This window comes from Ailuropoda melanoleuca, chromosome 1, assembly GCF_002007445.2.
Source record: "Ailuropoda melanoleuca isolate Jingjing chromosome 1, ASM200744v2, whole genome shotgun sequence".
Taxonomy (NCBI): Eukaryota; Metazoa; Chordata; class Mammalia; order Carnivora; family Ursidae; genus Ailuropoda; species Ailuropoda melanoleuca.
The window spans coordinates 129,696,450-129,721,390 of NC_048218.1; the positions used below are offsets into that span (position 1 = coordinate 129,696,450).

A 24,941-nucleotide genomic window follows, 5' to 3' on the forward strand; every position below is an offset into this window, starting at 1 on the left:
AGAATCTGTGCTCAATCTCCCATCAGTTACTAAGTTTCAGTTCCAAGGTTGCTGTAATTTTCAAATCTTAGCTCTTCTTTCTGATTTAATTTATTAAGTGGTGCTAAGATCTTGCTAATATATGACAATATATTTAATCAAACCTAAGATGTCATTATGGCATACTTTTGTTTTAGGGAAAGAGAGAGAGAGAGAGAGAGAGAGAGAGAGAGAGAGAGAAAGAAAGAAAGAAAGAAAGAAAGAAAGAAAGAAAGAAAGAAAGAAAGAAAGAAAGAAAGAAAAAGAAAGAAAGAAAGAAAAACAAACTCAACTCTTCCAATTAAACAATGACACTCCATGGACTATAAGATGCTGTATAATTTTTTAGATATTAAAATAAGAAAATGTGCATTAGGATTGATCCAATAGGGTATATGTCTCTATAAAACAATGAAAACTTATTTTCTGTTTTACTATTTATTTATATATGTAGGGACAGCCAGGTACATGAGGATAAAGATTTTTTAGCAGGTTGACTTCTATTCAATGTAAATGTGTGAGTGTCTACGAGGATAACTATTTCTGGAGTCAGATATCAATGGCACACAGAGTCTCTTTAACTGCTCCCCTGCCCCAAGGAGACTACAATCCAGAGACCTGTTCCTTTTCTTTTCTCCCTTCTAGACAGGGAACCGCAGCCAGGAAATCACCTGTCAGTGACTCTGTGTTGTTGTTCTCCCTGTGGAAGTCAGGGACTGATTTATCTGCTTAAAGAGGCAGAGACACTCTACCATTTGTTATGCTCCAGGAATGTCTGTTCCCTGAACTCTCAATCTTATGTATGTGCTACAGCGAAAGGCAGAACATCACCTAATAACCACAGTAAGGAAGGACAATCAGTGAGTTAATGAACCAGGACCTTGATCATATTTCCATTGTGAAAGGTTATAGATAGCATATGAAAATATTGGCTGAGCCCGTGTTTCTGAAGTCAAACACATCATGTTGGAAGCTCAAACACCTTTTTATTTACCACAGGCACTGATGGCTCTAATTAAAAACACCTTACTTAAAGCATACTAAAGATCATCTTAGGCTCTCAGGACAAGGTACTTGTCAAGCAGAAATGTAATAAGAACTCATTCATTTACTTATTTTTAAAAAATAAGGTATTGCAAGTTGCTTGGTCTTCTACCATAATGAAAGTGAACATTCATTCCTGGTTTTGCCCCCTTTCAGTTCAGTATTTGTCTGAGCCATCAATATATGGCATGGTCTCCCTGGTTTCCCATGTGTCTGTTGCTATCTCTCACGTGATCCTTGGAAAGTTACCTGACCTCTCCGAGTTTGTTTTTCAATAGGAAAACTGGGATAATACTATCACTGACTTCACAGGATGATTCTGAGAATCAAATGAGTTGTCCCACGTAAAGTGACTAGGACAGTGCCTGGCGTAAAAACTGATCTGTAAGTTTTCACTTTTTTTTCATTCTTTTTTTGACTATTATCTTTGTAATGGTTCTGATATCACTATTGATATGCGCGTGTGCATAGGTCCCAGCTTGAACTCTTCCTATGTGGGGTAAACCCGTCATATTGCTGAAACAAGAAATGCTTTGCTTATGACACAACAGTATCTGCTAAGGATGAACACAGGAAAACAGCTTCATTTGGGAAAGAGAGATGTGTTTGGGGGGATTATAGATACACGCTAGGTGAGGTCAAGCTTCCTGTTTGTTTTTCTCCGGTTTTCCAGAAAAGATGTTGCAGGTCTCTGCAGGAAAACGCCAGCTTATAAGTAAGAGTTTATTATTCAAAGGGAAATCAGTATAATACAGATGTCCTCATTATCTGCCTTGAGCCTTACACGCACACACACTCACACACAGTTGTAACTACATTAAAATATATATAATTTTATCCTTAACAAATCATGTGAGATAGCCGGTAGCATCATCACTGCATGTGTAGAATGGAAGAAACTGAAGTATAGTCATTAGCAATTTGCCCAAGGTCACAGAGTCCAACCACGATTTAGAATCCTAGCCTGTCAGATTCCATAGGCTTTGCTCTTAACCACTGCACCACACCGTGTCTCTTGACTTTGTGGTGTCTTCCCTCCACGCAAGCACTTGCTTCATGAGCACCCAGTGCTTCTGTTTGGTGATTGCAGCCTGCCTCTAAGCAGGGACTCACAAACACTTCACCAGTGGCCCTCATCCAGGGGAGAGTGGGAGGCAGCAACTTTGCTTGAAGCTGGTTCTTTGTGGCCGCTGTCTGTTGATGGGCTGGGCATGAGGAGGAAGGGAGAGGAGAGGGGAGGAAGGAAGGCGAGGGGGAGGAGAGGAAAATTGGACAGCTGCTCAGATCCCTTTTACTTGGGACTTCACATCATGGTGTCATTCCTTTATTTGAAGTCATTTCTTTGGGCATTAGAAATACATTTGAAATGAAATTTAAAAATATACTTTAAAACACATACAGCTGGTATTTGGATGATTTGCTGTTTTGAATTATTCATGCCTCTACTCCCCTCTATTACTGTGGACCATTTAGAATCTACTGGGCATAAAACCCCAAATGTTTCAAAACATAGATTGCACACACACACAAACACACGCACACACACGCACACACATGCAATTTTATGAGCTCAACAGCAATAAAAACAAAACGATAAGTTAATTGTTAATTTGTTAATTTCCAGGCACTGTGCTAAGCACTTATTTTAAAACCTTACAGCAACAGTGTGAAGTTGCTATAAAAGTATAATACTCATGTTTATTTTATTGTTAAGAAAACAAAGACGTGTCAAAGCCAGAATTCGAACCTATGCCTGTGGCTTCAAACCTTTGGGTTACTCCCTCCTTTTCTGGATATATGCCAAGTTGGAAGCAATTTGAATTATGAGGACTGAGGGAATGGCTGGCAAGATTTTTTTTTTTAAGATTTTATTTATTTATTTGACAGAGAGAGAGACAGCCAGCGAGAGAGGGAGCACAAGCAGGGGGATTGGGAGAGGAAGAAGCAGGCTCCCAGTGGAAGAGCCTGATGTGGGGCTCGATCCCAGAACTCTGGGATCACGCCCTGAGCCAAAAGCAGACGCTTAACGACTGAGTCACCCAGGTGCCACAAGATTTAAGTTAGGAAAGCATGCTGCTTGAGATTTTGAGATGAAAGTTTCATTGTAAACAGATTTATTTGCTTATGATGATAACTCTTAGTTTCAAGGCCATTTTCACTTTACTGTGGCAGGTAGAATAAAAAAAAACCTAAAATAATAAAAACTAAAATGAAATAAGGAAAACGGAAATCAATCCTATGGTAGCCACTTAGAATGACTGAGTGGTTTACATATAATTTGAGTGAGTACACAATTTAAAAAGGTATGCCCATAATTGCAAGTATCTGACATAGTTTTCTTAAAATTGTTTTCTGTTGGCATTTATTTTAATAAAAACAGTGCTTGAAACTCTTGGCAGCTGAAGACAGCTTCACTTTTCCTTTACCAGCATTTTCCCTACACATGTAAGTACAATGAACGTTGATGTACAACAAATCATTGACAAGGGGTGCACTCGGAGAGGATTCTCTCTGAAAACAAGATCCAGTTCCATTTGCTCAGTTATAAGGTCTACAGAACTTATGACCTAAGTGCTTTCTGTGCATTGCTAATGGAATTACAGAGCATGGAAGAGGCCCTGACCTTGGTTTCTATTATTGGGATGAATGGTACTCGTTAATTCTCTGGGAATTGATGACTAAGGTAACTGCCGGAGCACAGTCCATTTAGACAGCGTGCCTTCCAGACATCATCTGTCAGGCAGCAACATAAATCAAGCCTTTGGACAGGTCTTCTTGACACAGTGTGCTTAGGATACACAGATATTTGGGAAAAGTTGCAATATGTCATGCGTCTTTGAACATACAGACATTTGGGAAGGAGACAATGTGTCATTATTTAGAAATTTCCCCTTTAACTGCAAATCACATAAATTATGGAGAAAGAAACCCATCTTTTTTTTTTTTTCTTTATTTGTTGGTGGGTATAACACTATGGTACATTTATATATTATAAAATTTAATATTTTCAATTTTATATTTTCCTGTAGATGAACTGACTCTTTGGCACTGCTCAACCACAGCACCCTTGTTTTAGCGGGGCTGTTCAAAGACTGGATGCTAAGTTTATTCTAAAGGTCTGGAATCTTTGGGTATTTGGCTACACTACTACGGGATGTAATGATCCTCCCTTGTGGCTGTTAGTTTCTCTTCTGGGATCTTTGTATGGTTTATCCAGGCTCCTTCAGTCATTGGTTAACCAATGAGCTCTTCTTCAGTTCTACCTTGGGTTCATTCCCCTAAAGAAGATGAGACTATTGCCTGGATGACTTTTCTTGCTTTGGCAATAGATTCTTTCTGAAATTTTTGGTGATAGATTCTTCCTGAAATTCTCAGCTGCATCAGAGGGAAGGAGTAGTAGATCTCCCACACATTTTCCCTCCATGCTTCTTTGTTGTTTTTTATGTATTTTATTTCAGAGAAGGAAAGCCTGTGACTCATGTTTACATGTAATTACCTCCTTGTTAATCGATCCACAAAGTGGAACTTTAGATGGAGACGGAGGAAAGCACCAGGTAGGGAAAGTGGATTCTGCATCAATCATGTCAGACTTACAAGCAAGAAGTTTCTGAAATGAGTGTGACAAAAGTAAATACTTCAAAGGCAATCAATAGCATAAAATCTCATTAGCTCACAATTCCATTAATTTGTGAAGGTTATACAACATGCCATTAGCTTAAAGAGGCAGGGAAGGTTAGTCTGGGTTTAAAATCTGTGAGCTGATAATAAATTGTGTGTGTGTGTGTGTGTGTGTGTGTGTGTGTGTGTGTGTTCAATTGGAAGACAGAACCTGTCTGTAGAGCATCATCTTACTAACAGGCCTAGTGCTTGGTGTGGCGTGGAAGACAAAAACAAAACAACACATGGAATCTGGCCTGAAGAAACTCCCAGTCTAGTTGGGGAGATTCATATAAAAGTACTTCCTACACAAATTAGCAACTCCATGGTAAAGGTAACTGGCAACAAGAGTAGAGGGGAGGTGTGAATTTCTCAGTCCATATGTGGACTCAGCGGTAAGGAAAAAGGAGGGTCATTCTGGGGAAGAGGGCGCATAGTGTCCTAGACTAAATGGCGGCTCCCTTACTGAAAAACTCATCGTCACACACAGGGACCTACCAAATTCATGGATAAAAAAGCGAGGAGAGAGGCTTTGAAGGTGCGGTCCTTCCTACCTTTACAATTTTTGTTTTCCTTCCTGAGATCCCTGATATGATGCCTTTACCCAACTCCTCTAGATGGACTCTGAATATATAGGAACAAGAGAAGAGTAATCCTCACAGAGCAAGCCTTCCTATCACATTAATCCACGGTGAGGAATCCTGTTCTCCTGCCTTTAGAAACCCGAGCCGAGTATTACTTGCTTATTTTCCATGTCTCCTTCCTAGAAGGCCTGGATAAGCACGTTCTACTGTGACACATCCATTCAGATACATCTTGTCCTTTCCTGGAGTGTGACAGAGTGTCCTTCGAAAGAGTTTTTCTTGGTCATCAGGGGGTGAAGATGTGGCAAAAACATATGTTTGATATTTTTAAAAAATTGGCAATAAAATTAAGAAAAAGCTGACTTGTTTTCCCCTAAAAGTCTGTGGAATTTGCTTTCTATAAATGAAAACGTCTTCTCCAACATTCATAGCCAACTGAGTTGTAAGACCCAAAAATCAAGCAGCTGGTGTTTTAAGGACTGCATATTCCAAAAGTGCACTTTTTTTTTTCCCTTCCCAGCACCATTAGTCATTTTCTTGTGGTTGAACAGTTTAGCTACCCTATAGTTGGTAATCAGCAGATGGTCAGATGGGAGAATGGGAAGAGAAGCCCATCACTGGCAATTTGGAAGTCCCTCCAAACTCAGGTTTCCACGGGCAGAAAGCACCATATAGAAAGTATTAACTACATAGCTGGAAAGAAAGAAACACTTATCAGCTATATCTTCCCCCTGTATGCTTTTATTTTGCAACAATTAAAAAAAATCTCCTAGCTAAGTACTGAGAGTGGACTGGTAATCTAAAGAAAATCGCATTGCATTAGGAATTGTAATTAGCAATAACTTGACTGTTCGATCCCAGAACATGAGGCTGGGCTAAACGGTTTTGTTGTTTGCAAATATTTGGTGGGCTCATAGACACAGGGCCAGTTTCACGGTTGTGTGACCTGTGCCATCACACAGGTCCATGCTCAAAAGGGCTTTGCATTTGGTTTAATGTCTACTGTCACCATCTTGACATTCTTCATAATGTTTGAACAAGGACCCCACATTTTCATATTGCATTGGACCCTGAAAATTTTGTGGTTGGTCCCATGTAGATACAACCATAATATATTTCCTCCTTATATTGCTCCGTTGTTTTAGTGTCTTCAGTGGAAGATGTAAATGAAAATATGTTATAGTTACCAAGGAAAATTATCACAAAGGTGGGTGGTAGAGAAGGAGCAAAAATAATCCTTTTGTGGGTTCATTTTTTTACCCCCCTGCACATCCCTAGAAGAGGTAGTCCAGATCACTTTTGTTAAGTATATTGAAGATCCTTAATTTTGCACATATTGATTCAAGAACTCTAAATATTACCTTAATTCGGATGTGGACATTATCTTTATGTAATTAATCAATCATTATTGAGTCATCTACAAAACAAATGTTCTTCTTTATCTGTCTTCAAACAGACTTTAATATATGCCACCCTATTTCAAGGAATTTAGGTATTTTTGATATATTTCCCTCATAATCTGACAAAATGTCTAGACATTAGAATGGTAGGAGCCAAAGAAACTTCAGAATAGTCATGATCCTCAAGTCTGTCACCGGCCAGGAGGCCAGGTGTGAAGCAATGAGGAACTGAACGGACAGAATGGAAAAACAGTTTCACTTCTAGATACTTAAACCTCTATCTTCTGTGGAGGGACTTCTCATTTCACAATATACCCTAAGGACTCACTTTTTACTTTGCTAATTTCTAGGTAGCTGGCACATTCTTTTTGACCTGTTTTGGTCTGAAAGTTACTATAGAAAATTTGATCCCTTAAGTCAAATGTCAACCTTATTCAGTATATTTTTGCAAGCCTACCCCCTCCCCCGCCAAACAAAAACAAAACACTCTGATAAAGAAACACAATTCCATCACTCAGTAAAAATCAGCAACTCAAGATTCTCTAGTCAAGGAGTAGACGGGGAAGTACTATGTTGCTCACCTTGAATAATTTTCATGAGTAAAATGATATAGCTTTTAGCAAGTTTTGCTTACAAATAACCAAACAGCAATGGATTCAGTAATCATAGAAAAAAAAATTAGACAGTTACTAATATTAAAATATGATAAAGGATCTCTTTCCTGCAAAGCAGAAAAACAAGTTGTTTTACTCCTTTATAAAAATAGTCACAGGGTTGAGAGGTGGTATTACACCCACATCCCAAACAAACAAATCTATCTTTCAAAGGGTTAGTTGCTTGCTTTATGACAAATTGAGTTCCTGAATAAGAGTTCCTTTTATTTATAATTTAATTGTGGAAGCTTTATCAAATCATTACTTGAAAATAATGGATTACTCTCTAAAATGAGAAAATCATATAAAAATTTCAAAACTCATGTCATGATGTAAAAGGGACAAACTAAACAGAATAATTGTCTTCTAGTGGTTGGAAACCTCTTCTAATTAAACCGATTTAATTTAAGTAATTCATGCACAAATTAAAAGACAACCAAAATGCTTGTAAGTGAAAAACCTTAGTCTCCTGCCCTAATCCTCCGATGTCCTCTCCAGTTCTGTGACCCAAAGGCAAACACTGAAAATCTGTCCGCTGTTTCTTCTTCACATTTCTAAATTATAGTCTCATACGGCTATTTCATAATTGTCAACTGGAGTCAAATCTATTGACTTCCTATTATGATAGAGGATTTGGCACTCTCACCCTGCAACCCACCTCCTCTCCTTATCCCAATACAGTTTTTTTTTAATTTAATTTTATTATATTATGTTAATCACCATACAGTACATCCCCTGATTCCGATGTAAAGTTTGATGCTTCATTAGTTGCGTATAACACCCAGTGCACCATGCAATACGTGCCCTCCTTACTACCCATCACCAGTCTATCCCATTCCCCCACCCCCTCCCCTCTGAAGTCTTCAGTTTGTTTCTCATAGTCCATAGTCTCTCATGTTTCATTCCCCCTTCTGATTACCCCCCTTTTCTTTATCCCTTTCTTCCCCTACCGATCCTCCTAGTTCTTATGTTCCATAGATGAGAGAAATCATATGATAATTGTCTTTCTCTGCTTGACTTATTTCACTTAGCATTATCTCCTCCAGTGCCGTCCATGTTGCAGCAAATGTTGAGAATTCGTTCTTTCTGATAGCTGAGTAATATTCCATTGTATATATGGACCACAGCTTCTTAATCCAGTCATCTGTTGAAGGGCATCTCGGCTCCTTCCATGATTTGGCTATTGTGGACAATGCAGCTATGAACATTGGGGTGCATATGGCCCTTCTCTTTACTACGTCTGTATCTTTGGGGTAAACACCCAGTAGTGCAATGGCTGGGTCATAGGGTAGTTCAATTTTTAACTTTTTAAGGGACCTCCACACTGTTTTCCAGAGTGGCTGTACCAACTTGCATTCCCACCAACAATGTAGGAGGGATCCCCTTTCTCCACATCCTCTCCAACAATTGTTGTTTCTTGCCTTGTCTATCTTTGCCATTCTAACTGGCGTAAGGTGGTATCTCAGTGTGGTTTTGATTTGAATTTCCCTGATGGCTAATGATTTTGAACATTTTTTCATGTGTCTGTTAGCCATTTGTATGTCTTCATTGGAAAAGTGTCTGTTCATATCTTCTGCCCATTTTATGATTTGTTTATTTGTTTCTCGTGTATTGAGTTTGAGAAGTTCTTTGTAGATCTTGGATACCAGTCCTTTATCTGTGGTGTCCTTTGCAAATATATTCTCCCATTCCGTGGGCTGTCTCTTAGTTTTTTTGACTGTTTCCTTGGCTGTGCAGAAGCTCTTTATCCTGATAAAGTCCCATAAGTTCATTTTATCTTTTATTTCTCTTGCCTTTGGAGATGTGTCGTGAAAAAGGTTGCTCTGGCCGATGTCATAGAAGTTGTTGCCTATGTTCTCCTCTAGAATTTTGATGGATTCCTGTCTCACATTGAGGTCTTTCATCCATTTGGAGTTTATTTTTGTGTATGGTGTGAGAGAGTGGTCAAGTTTCATTCTTTTGCATGTAGCTGTCCAATTTTCCCAGCACCATTTATTGAAGAGACTGTCTTTTTTCCACCGGATGTTTTTTCCTGCTTTATCAAAGATTAGTTGCCCAAAGAGCCGAGGGTCCATTTCTGGGTTCTCTATTCTGTTCCATTGGTCGATGTGTCTGTTTTTGTGCCAGTACCATGCTGTCTTTGTGATCACAGCTTTGTAGTACAGCTCGAAATCCGGCATTGTGATGCCCCCAGCTTTGTTTTTCCTTTTCAACAGTTCCTTGGAGATTCGGGGCCTTTTCTGGTTCCATACAAATTTAAGGACTATTTGTTCCAGTTCTTTGAAAAATGTCCTCGGTATTTTGATCGGGATAGCATTGAAAGTGTAGATTGCTCTGGGTAGTATGGACATTTTAACTATGTTAATTCTTCCAATCCATGAGCATGGAATATTTTTCCATCTTTTTATGTCTTCCTCAATATCTTTCAAAAGTGATCTATAGTTTCTAGCATATAGGTCCTTTACGTCTCTGGTTAAGTTAATTCCAAGGTAACGCATGGTTTTTGGTGTTATTGTAAATGGGATGGATTCCCTAATTTCTCTTTCTTCAGTCTCGTTATTCGTGTATAGAAATGCAACTGATTTCTGGGCATTGATTTTGTATCCTGCCACCTTACTGAATTGTTCTATAACTTCTAATAGTTTGGGAGTGGATTCCTTTGGGTTTTCCATATAGAGTATCATGTCATCTGCAAAGAGAGACAGTTTGACTTCTTCTTTGCCGATTTGGATACCTTTGATCCCTTTTTGTCTTCTGATTGCTGTTGCAAGGACTTCTAGTACTATGTTGAATAATAGTGGCGAGAGTGGGCATCCTTGTCGTGTTCCTGATCTTAAGGGAAAGGCTTCCAGCTTTTCCCCATTGAGAATAATGCTTGCAGTAGGCTTTTCATAGATGGCTTTTATGAGATTGAGAAATGTACCCTCTATTCCTACACTCTGAAGGGTTTTAATCAGGAAAGGATGCTGTATTTTGTCAAATGCTTTTTCTGCATCAATTGAGAGGATCATATGGTTCTTGAGTCTTTTCTTGTTGATATGATGTATCACATTGATTGATTTGCGAGTGTTGAACCATGCTTGCATCCCAGGTATGAATCCCACTTGGTCATGATGGATAATCCTTTTAATGTACTGTTGGATTCTATTAGCAAGGATCTTGTTGAGGATTTTGGCATCCATATTCATTAGAGAAATCGGTCTGTAATTCTCCTTTTTGAGGGGGTCTTTGCCTGGTTTGGGGATCAAGGTAATATTAGCCTCATAGAATGAGTTTGGTAGCTTTCCTTCTGTTTCTATTTTTTGAAATAGCTTTAGGAGAATAGGTATTATTTCTTCTTTGAATGTTTGGTAGAATTCCCCAGGAAAACCGTCTGGGCCTGGAGTTTTATTATTTGGAAGGTTGTTTATCACTGACTCAATTTCTTCATAGTTAATTGGCCTATTTAAGAAATCTATTTCTTCCTGTTTCAGTCTTGGTAGTTTATAGGTTTCCAGGAAGGCCTCCATCTCTTCCAGATTGTTTAGTTTTTTGGCATATAGCTGTTGATAAAAGTTTCTAATAATCCTTGCAATTTCAATGGTGCTGGTCGTGACCTCTCCCTTTTCAGTCATAATTTTAATAATCTCAGTCCTTTCTCTTTGTTTTTGGACAAGTTTTGCCAGTGGTCTATCAATTTTATGGATTCTCTCAAAGAACCAGCTTCTAGTCCTGTTGATCTGCTCTACTGTGGTTCTGGTCTCTAATTCATTGATTTCTGCTCTAATCTTGGTCAACTCCTTCCTTGTCAGTGGGTTAGGCCTGTCCCTCTGTTGCTGTTCCAGTTTCTTGAGGTGAGAATATAGAAACTGCATTTTAGATTTTTCTATTCTTTTGAGTGAGGCTTGGATGGCTATGTATTTCCCCCTTAGGACTGCCTTTGCAGTATCCCATAGGTTTTGGACCGTTGTGTATTCATTCTCGTTGGTCTCCATAAATTGTTTAATTTGTTTTTTGATTTCCTGGTTTATCGAGTCATTCTTGAGCAGGATGGTTCTTAGCCTCCAAGTGTTTGAGTTTCTTCCAGGTTTTTCCTTGTGGTTGAGTTCCAATTTCAGAGCGTTGTGGTCTGAGAATATGCAGGGGATAATTTCAATCTTTTGGTATTGGCTGAGACCTGTTTTGTGTCCCAGAGCATGATCTATTCTTGAGAATGTTCCATGGGCATTTGAATAGAATGAGTATTCTTTGGTTCTGGGGTGTAGTGTTCTATATATATCTATGAGGTCCAACTCGTCGAGTATGGCATTCAAAGCCTTTGATTCTTTGCTTAGTTTTTGCCAGGGTGTTCTGTCTATTTCTGATAGTGGGGTGTTGAGGTCCCCTACTATTACTGTGTTCTTATCTATATGTCTCTTTATTTTGGTTAAGAGTTGGCTTGTGTATCTTGCTGCTCCCCTGTTGGGGGCATATATATTAATAATTGTCATATCCACTTGTTGAATACTTCCTTTAAGAATAATATAGTGCCCTTCTGTATCTCTCTCTATGGCCTCTAGTTTAAAATCCAGTCTATCTGATATGAGAATTGCTACTCCAGCTTTCTTTTGAGGTCCATTTGCGTGGAAGATGGTACTCCATCCCCTTACTCTAAGTCTGAATGCATCTTTGGGTTCAAAATGAGTCTCTTGTAGACAGCAAATGGATGGGTCATGTCTTTTTATCCAATCTGCAACCCTGTGGCGTTTTATGGGAGAGTTTAAGCCATTTAGATTGATAGAGATTATTGACAGATATGATTTTAATGATGCCATTTCTCTTTAAAGTCTTTGTATCGGTTGTGACTTGCTGCTCTGTATCACTCTTGGGGCCTTTTTACCTTTATAGAGCCCCCCTTAATATCTCCTGTAGGGCTGGTTTCGTGGTTACGAAATTGGTTAATGATTGGCGATTTTGGAACGTCTTTATTTCTCCATCAATTCTGAATGACAGCTTTGCTGGATAAAGGATCCTTGGCTGCATGTTTTTCTCTGAAAGAGCTTTAAAAATGCCCCCCCAAGCCTTTCTCTCATTCCAGGTCTCTGTAGACAGGTCTGACGTAATCCTGATACCTTTGCCTTGGTACGTGAGAAATTTCTTTGCCCTGGCCGCTTTCAATACTGTATCCTTGGATCTAATATTTGCGAATTGCACTATGACATGCCGTGGCGTAGGTTTGTCCTGGTTGAGCTTGGATGGGGTCCTCTCTGCCTCTTGGACACGAATGCTTGTTTCCCTTGCTAGATTAGGGAAGTTTTCAGCTACAATTTGTTCAAATATCTCTTCTAGACCTCTGTTTTTCTCCACCCCTTCAGGGATGCCGATGATTCTGACATTGGATCGTTTCATAGAGTCAGTAATCTCCCGTAATCTACATTCGTGGGCGTGGATTTTTTTAAGACCAGCTTCTATTTTCGTTTTTTCTTCTACTAACCCATCCTCCAATTCGCTAACGCGTTCCTCTGCCTCGGTGACCCTGGCCGTCAGAGCCTCTAGTTTTGACTGTATTTGGCCCATAGAATTTTTAATTTCTGTCAGATTCGCTCTCATTTCTGCCCTTAGGGATTCTATATTCTCAGCAACGCTTTCTCTGATGCTTTTTTCAAGTTTACTCATCATCTTGACCATTGTTGCTCTGAATTCCATTTCTGATAATTGGGATACATCCATATGTATTAATTCTGTGGCCGAGGCCAATTCTGTGGCAGAGGCCACAGACTCATTATCTTTTCTTTGCTGGGGGGGACTTCTCCTTCTCGTCATTCTGATGAAGAGAGATTGCAGGGTTGTCCAGAGCCCAAGTGTTGACTGGGACCCAGGCCGTGCGCCCTTGTTTTATAGAGATCTTAGGGATGTGGGCTTCTTCCTTAAAGAGTTTATTTATTTATTTGAGAGAGAGAGAGACAGTCAGCAAGAAAGGGAACCCAAGCAGAGGAGTGGGAGAGGAAGAAGCAGGTTCCCGGTGGAGAAGCCCGATGAGGGACTCCTTTCCGGAACGTTGTAAACACACCCTAATCCGAAGACAGGTGCTTGGTGACTGCGCCACTCAGGCGCTCCGGGTTGTGGGCTTCTTGATTTTTCAGCCTGCCTTCTGGGGGAGGGGCCTGCCTGCCGGTACTCAGAAAACCCTGTTTGGGTAGAGTCTCTGTGTCCCTTGCGAGGGGGGATGGGGATGGGCACCCTGTGAGCCGGTATTTCCGGGCTTTTGTTCTCTGGCGGCTTTCCCTGGCGGTTTGCTATGCCTCTTCTGAGAGAGCAGCAGCGGCTGAAATTCAGCCTCTGTCTCAGAACAGAGGGATCGCGGATCGTTCTCCACTGATGTTCTGGCCACTTTAACTCTGTTTCTGTTGGTGCTGCTCAACCCTGCAGCATCCCGGGCTGTGCGCCCCACACCCGGCGTCCCAGCCCTCACTTCCAGGGCCGGCACGTCTCTGTCCTTTGTGTTTCCAACCCCGCCAGCCGCCAGCCGCCCCGCGCGGGCTCCCGGAGCTCCCCGTCTCAGTCTGGTGTCTCACGGGTGCTGACCGCGAGTCCGCCTGCTCCCCCGTGCAGGTGGCCCTCCAGCCGCCAGCCGCCCCGCGGACGCTCCCGGAGCTCCCGGTCTCAGCCTCGATCCAGTGAGCACACCGGAGCTCCGGAGCTCCGTGAGATGCTTGGTGGTGCACGCTCCCGGCTCACGGACTCAGTCTGCCGTTTCCAGAGTGCGGGTCCGCGGTCCGCCCGCTCCCCGGTGCAGGTGGCCCGCCAGCCGCCCTGCGCGCGCGCTCCTGGAGCTCGCGTTCTAAGTCTGTTGTCTCGCGGGTGCCGTCCGCGAGTCCGCCTGTTCCCCCGTGCAGGTGGCCCGCCAACCGCCAGCCGTCCCGCGTGAGCTCCTGGAGCTCCCTTCTCAGCCTGCTGTCTCAAGCGTGTGGGTCCGCGGTCTGTCCGCTCCCCCTTGTAGGTGGCTACCGCTTCCCGGCGCCCTGACACGGCGGCTCCCTCCCCCTTCTGTTTAGCTTCCGATATCTGTGCGCGGTTTCACGGCTCCCCGCTTCGTACCTCGATACTCAGCGCTGGAGATGTTCATTTGTAGAGATCCAGATGTATCTTCCTGCGTCTCAGGCTGATTCCGTGGATATTCCTGCTGGTCTGGTACCTATCCAGCTCAACTCAGGGGACCGGCTGAAAAAGGGGTCCCCTACTCCTCCGCCATCTTAACCTCCCTCCCCAATACAGTTTTATCACTAGTTGGAGTTAAACTAGTTATCATGTTTATGGTCTTACCATGTAACTATTGGTCACTATAGTGTTTGGTGATTCCATTATTTTTCTTTTAGTTTTCCTCCCTCCCCACCTTGAATCATGTTTCTGATTGTGTCTTTCCCCCCCATGTCTACAATATGCTGTCTGTTTCCAAATTGTTTCCCCTAAAGCTGCTCAAGTCATCTGTTGAGTTGAGCCCGGGGTGGGGGGGACCTCCCTTCCATAGGCAGGTAGATTTCTCTCAAGGTCTGCTGCTCAGTGATATTCAGAGGATTCCTGTTGCACTCCAACGTGAGACGCATGCTTCTGTAACCCCTGGGACACCTTTTTTGATTCACTCTCTCATTTTGCTAGAGCACATGCTACAGTATCTTCCTAAGAAAACGTGCAGAAGAGGAAAAAATTCGTATTTAATGTTTGAAAACGTCTTCATTTTTACCTTCTCTTTTGATTGAATTCTAACTAAAATTCTAGATTATATGAAATTACATATTGAAAAAGTTAAGAAGTTTTCCTCAGAATTACAGGCATTACTCCATTGTTTTCTGGTATCCAGTGTTGCTATTAAGAAGTCTGAATCTGTTAGGATTTTTGCTTCCTGTATGTAATCTATTTATTTCCCCTTAACCTTTTAGAAATGTTTATGAGTGTCCTTGTACTTTTTGGGTTCTAAAGTTTCACAATGATGCGTTATGCTGTGGTTCTTTTCAGTCCGGAGACTCGTTCCTTTAGTTTTGGTTTTGGGAACTTTCATTATAGTATTTTTTTAAAAAAAGATTTTATTTAGTTATTTGTCAGAGAGAAAGAGAGTATGCACAAGCAGGGAGAACAGCAGGCAGAGGGAGAAGCAGGCTCCCTGCTAAGCAAGGAGCCCGATGTGGGGCTCGATCCCAGGACCCTGAGATCATGACCTGAGCTGAAGGAAGACGCTTAACCAACTGAGCCGCCCAGCCGACCCTCATTATAGTGATTCTTTGATAACTTCCATTCTGTTTCTTTGGTCTCTCTTTTTGAAACTCTTATTGGCTAGATACTGCTTTCCTGGGTTGTTCTGTCAATTATCACTTCTCTCATACTTTCTCTTTCTTTTTGTCCTACTCCTGTGTGATTTCCTTTACTCTTCCTTTCAATTCTTCTGCTGAATTTTTAATTTCAGCTATGATATTTTCAATTTCTAAGAATTCTTTCTTTAATCATAGTATTCTTTTTTTATAGTATTCCACTTTTATTACAAAATAAAAAATCATAAGGTTGTAATATCTTCTCATATCTATGTATATGAGTGAGATGGTTTTGAAGCTTTCTTTTGTGCCCTTGATTATCTCCATTTCTTTAGTATTCTTTCATTATTGTTTCTTCCCTTGGTTGTTTTTCTATTTTAAAAATGAGCATTTCACATTTGGTGGTCATGGTTGTTGTGTTCCATTCTGTCCTGAGCTTTTCAAGTTCTGAGCTGCTGAGTTTCTAAAGAAATGAGAAGATCTGTGTGATCCATTTCTCTTTTTGGTTTCCTCTGTCCTGCAAAATGAGTTGCCACATTTTTGTTTTTAAAATACCTTCCCCCCTCATGCTCATTGCTTTCTTCTTCATTTACTCCCATTTAATTGGTGTCTAAGCAATGGGAAGAGATAAGCATGTTATCATTTTACTACCATTAATTAGGAACTGGAAATACCTTTTGTAAATTTAAATCAGTTGTTGCAATCAGTATTTCAGTATACCAGTTAGAGATCTGGAGTCTATTTGGAAAACAGGAAATGTTAATAATTTATGTACCCAAACTTTAAAAGTCCTATTGTCTCCAGTAGCCCTGACAGATAAAAATTTTAAAAAACCCAACTGTTTCTTTTCAAGAGTTGAGAAAATTGTCGTAAAATTACACTTCATCAACTCCAGGTATTGGGTTAAAAGTGTTCAATAAAACCACACTTTTTTTCCTCTGTATCTTTTGACTGCCTTTTGAGACTTCACACCCATCAATGTACTCGGCTTTCAGTGATTTCTCAGCAGGCCCAGTAGAAATGGTTGATAGTTACAAGCAGGTGTTGCTGACAAGTCATGTTTCTCATTTTTACAGATGCAGTGTATTCTATCTCTGCCATCTCCTTTTTCCTTTTATAGCTTCTGAAATTGTGTTTTGTAAAAAGTCACTTGGCTATCTTCACACAGTTTCCCTGTTACAATAGGTAAATGTCAAAAGCAATCAGGTGCAGTATCAGCTTTTCATTGTATTCCCCTAAGCCCTCCGGTAGATAATAACTTCTTGCAATATTTTCTTAATGTAAACGGAAACAGATACTAACCCAGGCAAATGATCCCTCCTGAGCCAGCTGTCCTTTTCAATATGTTATCCAGAAGATTACATGAATATTTATGGGATCTTCAGTTTCCCACAGAAGCCAAAGTTCCACGAACAGGGTATATCATGTTTTAACTTGCAATAATGCAATTTTCCATGACTGGATAAAACTAAATATGAAAAGGCCCTTAAGCAAAGTGTTCAGGAATGAGGAGATCTTGATCATATATAAACTTTGAAAACAACTTCAGTGTGACCTGGGGGTGGCCAAATAAATCATGCTGGAGTTTCCTTATTTGAAAGGGAGGCTATCACTCACAGCTTTTCTTTCATATCCTTCTCTTTCTTCTCCCAATACTGCACATTTTAACTTCATTTAGATTTCTGCCTACATGCCTTTTCTCTCACCCCTTGCATTTTAAAGCTTAGTGACTATATGTGTTTTTAGTTTTACTATAGAGACATGTCTCCATAATTAATTTCACCTGAGATCATCATCATAAAATGGGTTTTATTACTCTAACATGAGAAATGAGCGAGAAACGAAAAATGGAAGGCTAAAGAGCCTGCAAATGTATTTTGTTGCCCACAGTGAAATACCAATTACACGCTAGAGGGAAGAGACCGGGAGTGACAAAGCGAATCACCAAAGATAGAAGGAAGGCACAAAAAACGTACGAAAAACCTGCAACATCATTAGTCCTTAGGGAAGAAATGCAGCCGCAAACCAAAATGAGACATTACTACACACCTACTGGAGTGGCTAAAATCCAAACCACAATGACCACAAGAAAGCCTGAAAATAAGTCCTCATACAGGTTGTAGACCATCTGCAACCCTCACGGTGGGGAATACAGAATGGTACCCCACTTCGGAAATGACTTGAAGCAGCAACCCTGCTCTGAAGTACTTATTCAAGTGAAATGAAAACGATTTTCATGCTAAAACCTAAATGAAAATTTTCATAGCTGTTTTATTCACAATCATTCAAAAGTTAACAATCTGAATAGCCTTCAGCAAGGGAACGGATAACAAACTTATCCATAGTCTTCCACACAATGGAAGACTTCTCAGCAATTAAAAAGGAACCAGTGTGGACCCATGAAGCAACATGGACTAATATAAAGTACCTCATGCTAAGTGGAAGAAGCCAGAGTCCAAAGGCTACGTACCACGTGATTCCCTTTTACAGGACTAGGCAAAACTAGAACAGAAAACGAATCTGTGGTTGCCGGGGCTGGGAGTGGATGGAGGGGATGACTTCACGGTGGCAGTTGTTATAGAACTAAACATGTTTGTCAAACCTTACAGCTTACAGCCTAAAGGGGATAAAATATACTATATATAATTAAACCTTAAAAGTGGGAGAAAGAGTGAAAAAGTAGGGAGAGATCAAGAGAAGGTTTGGGATGGACATGAATAGAAGTAAGTAAAAAAGAACCGTGTCAAGTAAGTAGGAGGCAGGAGGTAGGGAGGGGAGAGTGGGGTGTCTAGGAAGCCTTCAGAGAGGAAACACTGCCTAGTCTGTGTTTTAAAGATGAATCGGACTTCTCCAGGTGGGCAAGGATGGGGAGGACACCTCAATCACAGGCCGTGTGACTTGGCAAAGGCACAGATGTGTGTGTGCATTAGTAGAGTCTGAATTGTGGGTGTGGGAGTGCAACTAGCACACACAGGGAGACTGGATCAAGGTAGCAAGGGACAGACTGTGAGAGGCTTATTGGTTGTGCCAGGGGCTTAGGATTGATTTTACAGCCACATGAGAAGCCACTAATGGATCAGAAAAGGTAAGTGATATCATCAGAGACTGGTCGTTGTAGACAGAGAGCCATGGTAACAGTGTGAAGGGTGGCTAGGAGGGTGGTGAGAAGGCTGGGGGCAGGGAGGCCACCTAGAGGCCACTACTGTGCTCCAGCGCAGGGCTGCAATGTTTGACCTGCAGTCCAACGTGCAGCCAGGAGCTAGCTGTGTGGGGCTATTTAATTTAATGGAAATGAAAGGCAGTTAAAAATTTGATTCTTCAGCCACGCTCACCGTGTTGCAAGTGCTCCACCGCCACATGCGGCTACTGGCTGCAGTGCTGTATAGTGCAGCACAGAACACCGCCACCATCGAAGAAAGTTCTACTGCACAACGCTAATCTAGAACTGCTACTAAGGCATTAGCAGTGGCAGTCAAGAGGGCCTGATGTATCTAAGTTTTATATCTGGAAAGCATTTTGGGGTAACAGCTTGCCTTAGTCTTGCAAGAGGGGATACACAGTTGTGTACAAATCTGGCTAAGATAAACTTAGGTACCTGGATGCCTGCTTTAAATCTTGTGATCTTACACACTGATTGGAGTTGAGAGCTACACCTGTCAGTCTTCTGTTAGCCCCTTAGCACCAGGGAACCTCAGTACCACTGGCTAAAGTGATACTACAGACTAGATATTTGTGTTCTCCCCAAATTTATATGCTGAAACCTAATCCCCAAAGAGATGCTATTTGGAGGTGGGACCTTGGGAGGTGATTAGGTCATGAAGGTAGAGTCCTCATGAACAGTATTAGTGCCCTTATAAAAGGGATCCCAGAGAGCTCCCTGGCCCCCCTTCTGCCATGTGAGGTCACCACGAAAAGATGCTTGTTTATGAACCAGGAAGCTGGTCTTCACCAGATACCAGATCTGCTGGCACCTTGATATTGAATTTCTAGACTCCAGAACTATGAGAAATAAATTTCTGTTGTTCTATTGTCTAAGCCACCGGACTACGGTATTCTGTTATAAAAGCCTGAACAAACTAAGACACTTGGCAACCAGGTTTTATTGTATTTTAATTTTGTCAAGTACCTACAGGAATATGAGCTATTTTTCATCTTGCTGTTCACCTCACAAGTCTACAACACATTTGAATGAAGATTTCTAAGTTGGAATATACTTCTCCCTCATGTTATCTCAATTGCTCTGTGTCAGAGAACCATAAGGGCCCATCTTTTAAATGATGTGCTCTTCCTTGCTTCTTGAAAGACCCTCCTCTCATGACAAATGCATAAATATACATCTTTATGATGAACAGCTTCTGAACAGAAGGTTTTGGTTCTACCCTCGAAAGCAGATGGGTTCATCGGTTGCTCAACATCTGGGCATGTTTGTGAAGCAAACCCTGCAGAAATAAGATCTGGAAGAGATCAGACTGGAAAATGAAAATGCCAATAGCAGGCCCCACTGTTCGGTTAATTTTCTTTTTAGCACTATACACCTTAGGAATGCCTAGTGTCGCCCAGAAGAGAGACGGACTGATTAATCTCTAGAAGTGTTTCCAAGCAAATACTGGCAATAGGTCAGTTGGGAATAAACCCAGCTTACAGAGCAAAATTATTGGTGGTCAAAAGGGATAAATAAAAAGAGCTTCTACCAGGATTTGGTGGGACAGAAAGTAGTTTAGGTACAGGTACTCCCTAAGTCCTTGGTGAAAGCTGGGGCTTAAAAAGAAATGCTATTCATCCCAGTCCAAATGGGAAAAACATCCCTTTAAAATACTCTTTCAACATAGCTGAAAAATGGTGACAAATAACAATACTGTGTTCATTTAACAACACGCTTTTAAAATGATTGCATATGTGGAACCAGCTTTTCTTAAGTGGTTGACTGTTGGGAAAAAAGAAGAAAAATAAAATTACAGAGAATTTAATTCCACGGGGCCCTGAATAGGTTATCAAGAGAATGTGCTTCTGCAAAAGTGACCCGCAGGCTTGGAATTCACTTGAACCCCGTGGGGAGTGATGGACATTTTGCACTGGCAGAGAGTGATCCTGTACCTCGAGTCTTCGTAGTTACAATGTCCCTGTACTGGTCAGTGAATAACAGGGAGCTGCAGGACGTAAGCCCAGAAGAAAGAGCTCCTGGTCACCCATTTGCCAGCTTCTAAGACAACCGAATAGCTGAAGGTAAGAAGACCTCCACACACCCACCTCTGCTGCTGCCTGGAGAGTCTTTGAACACAACAGTAAAAACGCTCCTGAAAAATGATTCCCTAGTGGGGGAACTTATGATTTATAAGCTCTATTCAAACGATAAGAAAAATGGTCTAGAATTTTTTAAAAAATGCACTGTGAGCACTCACAGATTTTTTGATAGGCTACATTGCTCCTCTATTTGAAAATAAATAAGAATGATGGTATTTCTCTGTGGACTCACTCTTACAATTAAATGATCTTTACATTTGTTAGTGTTAAGAGAGTGAAATCTTTACAATTGTCTTTCCATTTTAGTTAATTGATGCTTCAATGTTCAGACATCAGAGTACTCAGGATTTGACGTAAAATCTTTTTGTGTTTGCTTGTCTGCTTCCTTGTAGGACTTTGGCAGCCAGGTTTTAACTTGGGATCAAAACTAGTCATGCTCAGGATTGAGAAAATGGAATTTAATCAATAGTTCCTATTCATCCTGGTTTTAGCTTGGTACGATCCGCTGAAGAAGTAATGTGATTGAGAAGTTGTTCAGCTGGAACTGAAATGGGTTGCTTTGTTAATGAGGATTGTGAAATGAATAACTAATTTGAGGGAATACTTTTTTCCAAGGAGCTTGGGATGCCATCCAAACCCTCCTGTTTAAGGACGATATAATTCTGAGGTGGTGTTCACACAGACGGATGGCATTTCCAGGAACAGCCAGCGCCAGGATGAGGTAGATCAGAGAGCATACTGAGGCCACAGCCTGGCCCTCCAGAGGACAAAGGCTTTGCAACCCAGGTGCTTGAGACTAGGGGGCTGCCCGGAGAAATAGAGATGGCTCCCCTGAGCCTGATTTCTTAGAGGGCTCTCAAATCTAAGACTTCACCAGGCTGTGAGCTGGCTGTTGATTGAATCATTTACTCAGGCTGAGAACAACTGATGGGAAGTCTGTATTCCGGGACGTTGTTCCAGTTCTACTTTATTAGAGGGTAATTTCTCATGCTGGGCAAGGACCAGCTTGCACACAATTCCTCACCGGAAAGGATCCTCTGCTGCTCTCCCCATTCTCAGAGATATGTCTCGCTGCCTTGCAGGGACAGGACAGCAAGGGCTAGGCACAGGGAAAGTGAAAGCAGGGCACACTCACGCTTTTACTTTCATGAGGACAGTGCTGGATCGTTAGAGGAGGATCCAATCCAATCCCTCCAGCATAAATTACGGGACAAATCTTTGAACTTCATGCTACCAGTAACTGTGAGAGATTCAAAGAATGTCATCATTTCCTGCCCTTAAGGAGCTTATAATCTGTTTAGGGGACGCAAACCATGAACACATGCAAAGCAAAATGACAGTAATAGAGAGTAACCACAGACATAATAATAGAAGGGAAGTCAACAAGCGGTCAACAGTTAAAGAGTTTACAGGTAAGAACTCCATATAAGAATTAGAGAAAACACTTCAGGGAGAAGGGGAAGGGGTCAGGCCGAGTCTTAGTAAGAGATTAAGAGCTTTTTGAGCTGCTGTGAGAGATGTTTACTATTTGGGCAGTAGTCTACCTCATAGGGTTACTGTGAAAATTAAACACAATGTAAGAGTCTTGTCATGGTGCCTGGGTGAGAGCTTGGTAAAATTTATTATTGGAGAAGAGGAGGCATTCCAAGTGGCAGCAGGCAAAACATGGGCACCGGGACAGGAAAGCAAAAGTTGTCTCTCGGGGTAACTAACCCAGCTTTGATGGAATAGAATCGTGAGGAGCTGTTGGTAAAAAGTGGCTGTGTCCATGTTATCTAGGGTCTTAGATGTAAGAGCAGTGTGTTTGCACTTTACCCTGTAGATATTTCTGGGTTTTTTTGTTTGTTTGTTTTAAGATTTTATTTATTTAATTTGACAGAGATAGAGACAGCCAGCGAGAGAGGGAACACAAGCAGGGGGAGTGGGAGAGGAAGAAGCAGGCTCATACGGAGGAGCCCGATGTGGGCCTCAATCCCATAACGCCAGGATCACGCCCTGAGCTGAAGGCAGATGCTTAACCGCTGTGCCACCCAGGTGCCCCTAGATATTTCTGTTTTAAAAGATTTTATTTATTTGAGAGAAAGGGGGAGAAAGAGAGCGTGCACGAGAGAGTGTGTGCACAAGTGGGGGGAGGGGCAAAGGGACAGGGGAAAGAGATTCCCCACTGAGTGGGGATACTGACTATCCTAAGACCATGCGATCACGACTTGAGCTGAAGTCAGATGCTTAACTGACTGAACACCCCCATGCCCCTACTCTGTAGATATTTCTATCATGAGTGTTATGAGCAAGGTCTCGTTGTAGGAAGACTGGACTGTCCATCACAAGTGGCGTATTTGTTGATACACTTCACATCATTAGCACCTGCACTCCACTCCTACCCTAGCCCCTGGCTACCTCCAGCAGCGGGAAGTAAATCTCACGAATAAATGTGATGAGATTGATCTGATTTAAAACATATGTACATCAGTACAGACTATGAACACAATTTTATCTTTTTTGTATATGTGGATTTTCTACAAGATTATGAAGACATTTGCTTATCTTATGGCCCATGAGTTATATTTAGAAGCCAGATACTTGGAGGAAAACTGGCATTTTATATGGTATCCCACACCTGCCCTGTATTTCTTCTCTTACAGAAGCACTCACATTAATGGTGTGGGTGATACCATTATGCCTCCTGAGTGAGCTGCTCTCAGCAGAAAGCTCAGAGTGAAAGCCAAGCATTGTGCCATTGAAGGAATCCAAAGCAGAGGTTCATTTAAGGATTAAGGGAATACGGTGTTACACATTACAAAGCTGGTTAAGAACTCTGAAAGGAAACTTGCTTTTGCAAACCAACGAGACAAAGAAGAATGAGACTCATTTTCTAATTCCCATATTCAACTGCTTGGGTGTGACTTAAGAAATTTTCCTGCAGTGACTTTTGGGGCTGCAGCATTGCTTGGTCAAAGGTTACAATGATCTCAAGAAGGTCAAGGTCCCAGCATCGGCACCAGTTGCACCAATTACCTGTGCTTTTAAGGTGATCAGTGAACAAGCCTCAGCAAAGAGGTCTGAAGAAAATCCACTGCCACAACCTAAACCAATAAAATGTAAGATGAGGCACTTACTGGTTACTGATATTTAGAGACTTCATTTAGGGAAGGACTTTGTAACCATAAGGCAATAAAAGGAGTGTGCCGGGACACAGGTGTGCCAAGACAGCGAATGCCTCTTGAGGATGGTAGGGTGAGGTGTGCGGTAGGGCCCCCCGGGGGGGGGGGTTCCTTTGCCTCCAGCAGCCTCAGTCCTTTTATCTTAGTGTGTTACATAAATGTTATCATTCTACAAGTATGCCAAGTGAAAAGGGGAGGGAAACACTGCCTTAAATCGCCTCAAAAGGGGAGCTGGTTTTGTGTATGTAAGCGCTTGCTTCAGCTCATTTCTTAACAGAGGAGCCACCTTCAAAACATAATAAAAAATGAACATTACACAGGTTTAAAATGATAGCTTGAGCCAATGAAAAATATGATCCAGGCCTCAGATGTACCCCAGGCTTTGCACACACAGACAAAATGAACCTAATACCTCACTTCCATGCTGATTCCTGGCATCATACAATTTAGAGCTGGAAGTGGCTGTGAAGAGCACCTTTCCTTATAGTTTAGATGAGGAAGCACACAGGACGACCCCTGACGTGTTCAAGGGACACAGCTGGTGGCGGACAAACTGAAGTGAAGGTCTAGCATGTTGTCCAACGCACTTTGCACTGACCTTAATCTCCTTGTATGAGGGCAAGACTAAAGAAACCTCGGCTTTCGGTTTTAATTTGTACCTTCCCTAAGGTCAAATGACAATTCAGGGGCTGCGTGGTATAGGGGATGAGTTTTGGTGGGAAAAATCCTAAACTGCCTCACGGCTTGTTGACTTTTATTTCACTCTTTCTAGGAAACTATGCTCTAAAATGTCATAAGAAGATCTGCTAGCTAAGCTTTTGATTTTCTAGAATAACTTTTAAACTCCGGAGCCCACGGATATCATCAAAGACTTAGAGACAAGTCATCAGGGCATTTTACCTAAGACAACTAACTCGTTCTA

At 41.5% G+C, this 24,941-nt stretch overlaps 1 protein-coding gene across 1 annotated transcript in view; it reads right to left on the reverse strand.

Moving 5' to 3' along the window:
- Positions 1 to 24,941, reverse strand: part of MAGI2 (membrane associated guanylate kinase, WW and PDZ domain containing 2) — a 1,281,842-nt gene that overhangs the window by 114,978 nt on the left and 1,141,923 nt on the right. The window lies entirely within an intron of this gene.